Source organism: Triticum dicoccoides, chromosome 5B (assembly GCF_002162155.2).
Source record: "Triticum dicoccoides isolate Atlit2015 ecotype Zavitan chromosome 5B, WEW_v2.0, whole genome shotgun sequence".
NCBI lineage: Eukaryota > Viridiplantae > Streptophyta > Magnoliopsida > Poales > Poaceae > Triticum > Triticum dicoccoides.
In genome coordinates this window covers 721,719,312-721,724,433 of record NC_041389.1, presented here as the reverse complement: position 1 = coordinate 721,724,433, position 5,122 = coordinate 721,719,312, and positions in this window count along the sequence as shown.

Sequence of the window (5,122 nt, the reverse complement as noted above, 5' to 3'; positions counted from 1 at the left end):
CCTTGACTGACCCGCTCCAGTGGCTAGGTCCTGGCGTAGGTTGTATTGATATTCTGGCTGCGCAGCCTCCTTGCCTTTTCAGCAAGGGGGAACGGGTGGGAGTTTGGCTTCTCCAGCTGGCCTATCCCGGCCTCGAGGGGGGCGGTCTGGCTGGTTGCCTTGAGTCCATCTTGGTGGTACAGGCTCGATGGCCTCCTCGTCAAATTGGGGCAGCAGATTCCATTTTGGGTAACTTTTGTTTTGTTGCTCACAACCGTACCCTTCTTCGGCTACTAGGACTTTTGTCCATCTGTTGTTGAGGGTGTCCTGTTCGGCCCTTGAGCTAGTGCTTCTTCTTCTTTAGACTACATGCGGTGGCAATAAGCCGCCGTTTGAACCACTCCTGATCGAGCGGGTCTTCCAGGACTATGAAGTCCTCGGCTCCGAGGCTGACCTCTTCCTCGGAGAGAGGGAGGTAGTTATTGTCCTCGGAGTCGTTGAGGTCCTTGGGATTAAATTCGTCCTCACGCTCTTCCAAGCCATCAGGCTGCTGATCGAGGGCGGGGTCGCCGATGTCTTCGATGTTGTCCAGGGTGTGCTCCTCCCCGGTGTTTGTATTAGTTTACCTACTCCTTCATCCCTTGGATCGTCGATGATGTCGTTGGCGCTTAGGCGGCTCCTCGCCCGGCTTGTTGATGTTGTCTCTCCTTGGGGTGCCATCATTGTTGTTGGTGCCATCGCTGTTGTCCTTGGGGTATCCACCATGTACACGTCGTAAGTGGAGGTGGTCGCCCATCGACCGGTGGCAGGGGCGTTGGTGTCAGTGTGGACTATCGATTTGATGTCATTGTCCATGTCCTCGGCCTCCTTGGAGGCGTAATTCAACATATCGATTAAGTCTTTGGTAGTGGCTACCAAGTGGGTGGTGGGTGGGATGCAAAATTCCCCGTGGCCTATCTCAAGGTTCTGCTGAACGCGAGCCGAGGACAGGTCGTCTGAGATACTCATCCTTTGGATCCAATCTAGCGCCTCGTTTATCAGGGCGAGGCTGGTCGGACCGGCATGCAGGATCCCTTTGGAGTTGTTCTCCGGCATGCTGGTAAGGATAGGAGTGAATCCGGCCAAGGTTGACTCTTGGTCTTCAGATGACAAACTAGTGCCAGGGCTTGAAGCCAGACCAGTGTCGAGTGGGAAGAGTCCGACTGGGACCGTCTCCTGGGCCATGGGTGCCGAGTAGGCATTGAGGCTTGAAGCCTGACCCGAGGCGGGGGGAGTGCGCCAGGCCAGAGTTCGAATCCTGGTGCGCGTCGATGGCTGATCCGATGATCGGACCAAGGGGGGATCCGAAAGCCGAGGCTCTGGGATTGTCGGGCATCTAGGGCAAGGCCGAGAAGCCAGTGAAGACCAGATCACCTCGAGCATCGGTGATGTATTCTAGGTTATCGAACTTGATATGATGCTTAGTGGTGAAGTTGTCGACCTGGTCGAGATGACTGGCCGAATTGGCGTGCAGAACAATGCTGCCGAACATGAAAAGTTAACCGGGGATGAAGATGTCTCAGGTGTTGACGACGTCTCCAATGATCAGGCGAGCCATCGATCCTTTGGCAATCCGACAATGGAACTCTCAATGAAAGCACCAATGTCGGTGTCAAACCGGTGGATCTCGGGTAGGGGGTCCCGAACTGTGGATCTTGGATCTATGGGGAACAAGGGACGCGGGACACAATATTTACCTAGGTTCGGGCCCTCTCTAGGAGGTAAAACCCTACGTCCTGCTTGATTATATGGCTTGTGTATATGAGGATTACGGAGTCAGTCTACCACGAGATCGAATGAACTAAACCCTAAGCTAGTAGGATAATAGATGTTCTCTTAGCCTCCGCGGACCAAACCCTCTGGTTTATATAGACACCAGTGGTACTAGGATTTACACATAGTCGGTTACACCGAAGGAACAAGAACGTTAAATCTTCCATCTTGACTTGGGGTACACGTCAAGGCACAAAAGGTCTTCGGTCCGAATATAGTGCGACCCAACTATCCGACCCATGAGAGATAGGCTGGCGACCCGAGGACCCCCTAGTCCAGGTCTCACTCAGTGGGATTCATGGAGAAGGGTTACAAAATTCAAAGGGGAGGCTAGATCCACAAGTAACTCGTCACATATATGGATCAAGGCCAACAAAATCTCACAAGATCCAACAAAAATGCAAGAAACTGGTATGACTAATTTTGTGGGGAATTTCTGAATTTAGGCAAGAACAAACAAAATGAGGCTATAAAGGTGAGGGGCCTCCAAATTGTGAAACCAAAGCTCATGACACCAAGATGATGTATGACCAAGCCCTAGGTTGCCCAATCTTTCACAATTTGGTGGTGGATTGAGATAAATACTCAAGAACATAGACCCAATCACACATGCACTCTAAAGGAAGATAACTAGTTAGTGTACTTTTCCCAAAATCCACAAAGGAAGATGAGGTCTTGAGGGGCAGTCTTCTCCAAGTCTCAAGAAGAGATGGAGGTCTTGAATCCAAGATGTATCTTCTTCAAAGGAGGCCTTGATCTCCATTATAGTGAAAGATGAGCAAAACCCTCTCAAGTATTTCTATTATGCTTTGCTAACCCTATATGAGGAAGTGAGGAAGGAGTATTGAAGGATATACAACACCACTTATTCAAATTAGCTTGTAGACCGGTGTCCAAATAGCTAGCCGGACGTCTGACTATTGAAGGGTCCGATGTCTGGATTGGTGTCCGGATGTTCGGGTAGGTTCTAGGGCTCGGGTTCCATAGGGATGTGCTCTAGGTGCCGGATGTCCGTACAACATGGCGGATGCCCAGCTTGAGTGCCAAGGCTTCTGTTGCCTAGCCGGATGTCCAGGCTGAGTTCGGATACAAAGGCCGGCCAACTATCTAGAAAGCCATTTCATCTGGGCTTAGCCTGGATGTTCGTCTAGCAGTCGGGATGTTCAGTTGTAGCGCATGGACAACCTTCTCTTCTTCTTTTCCTTGCTCATCTTCCACCATGTCTCAGTCTTGTTCCCTTGCTTCTCTATGGTCGCTTCCTTGCTACCCGAGTATGCACGGGTTCTCCATTTGAGGAAATAGCCATGTCTCATATGAATGTAAGGGCAGTTCAAATAGGAGCGAGTTATAACCTCAGTTTCGATGGCACGTGCGCGTCCTCTAGTCATCGGTCCACGACACTTAGGGTGTTGGTGTAGGATCCATGGTGATGTCCATGGGTGCTCCCCACCAAAGAGGTGCCATCTTCACCCTACATTTTGTTTGCGCTGGGAGGGTGGGGAGGGACCCAAACAGGAAGATGAGAAAACATGGGGGGCTCAATGGGCATGGGAACATCGTTGGTGTACTAACATGGGGTTGATCAAATTTAATATGTACATAACATAATTGTCATTAAACTCCACATTAATTTAATTATGTATGGACTTAGACTTTGATAGTCAATATGCCAAAAATTTGAGGTTACGTGGAAAGAACGGAATGCCCATGGCATATGCTCGGTTACAGACTAACACGAGACACGTGATGAATGTCTGAAGTAATAACAAGCTAATATGAGCAATTTTTTTGTAAATAAATACCTGATTTGCGCCATTTATTTAGTTTAATACGGATCATCTTAGATTCTACAAAAGATCGATTTGTCAAGACCATCCACGTTTGATACAAAAACCCATTGTAAACCTTGAGACATGGTTGCCACTAACTTGAATGCCAAGTCCATGACAAAGTAACTCCTTCAAACTTTGATGGGGGTAGGCCACGGGGCTTGCCAGGAGGGTTATAAATGCACCCCTGATTGGCTCGGGAGGCTACTCTGACTTATTTTAAACACGATTGAAACCAACATGTTGCTCTTACGCATGGTGAAATCCAAATAACTCTCAGATAATGTGAGCAGTTCAGGCACTTTCACGCAAATATACATGCACATTGCACAAACGGCGCAACACGGCCAATGAGAAGTTCACAAAAGCATATCGCAATCACTGCCAAGATAATCTTAGCACATGAACGGCCGAGCATTAAAAACTTGAGCCTAAAAGGTTTATGAGATAAACACAGAGGTCTAAAAGAAAGACAAAAAAAGGAAAAAGAAAAAGGGATATCATTGAGTGAGGAGGTTCCACTCCCAACATCCCTTTTGAATTAAGTTTGCGCATGGATGAAGGGATGGACTTGATCAGAAATAGGAAAGAGCGTACGGGTAAGTGTGAGTGGGCGTGGGCTAGGTAGACGAGAGGTTCGTTTACAAATGACTCATCTCACACTCCAAAAAAAGACCGACTTGTCACCACATCTGATACAAAAACGTCTTCGATCTCGAGGCATGGTTTTATTACGGTTGCCACCAACTTAGACGCCAAGTCTAAGATAAAGTAACCCCTTCTCCAAATTTTGAAGGGGCAAGCCACCAGATTTGGCGGGAGGGCGATAAATGCACCTTTTGACCGGCTCGGCCGGCCGTTTTGTCTGGCCTTCAAAACACGACAAAGACTAACAACCCGCTCTTACGCACGGACAAAGCTAAAGGACAACTCTTAGATAATGCGAGCAATCCGAGCACCTTCGCGTAAAAATTCACACACACACACGACATACATCGACTACAACGCGACTTACTCAATGCGAAGTTCAAAAAACAAAACGAAACCAATGTCGGAGATGATCCAAGCACACGAGCCTCGGTCGAGTCCTCGATGCTCGACCGAGTCTAGAAGGTTCCCTTAAGGAGAAAACCACAGGCTCATTTTTCAAAAGAAAAAAGAAAAGGAAAAAAGAAAAAGGTTCGAGTGCACTGACCGAGGGAGAGGAGGTTCCCATCCCCACCCTCCATTTTTGAATCGGAACGGAGCGAGGGACCCGATCGCAAATAGAGAAGCAGCCAGGGGCCTAACCGCGCAGTCTGCGCGGCAGGGGAGAGGTTCGCGTGGTTTGTCAGCAACCCTGCTCCCTCTTAAACCCCCCGAAACCAAAAATCCAAAATAAAAATCCTCCCCCCCCTTTCCTTCTCCCCCCTCGCCGCCGCCGCCCCCTCACCACCGCCGACGCGCTAGGGTTCCGTCCCCCCGCCCACTCCCGCCGCCGCCACCGCCCCGGCTCCCCCCGC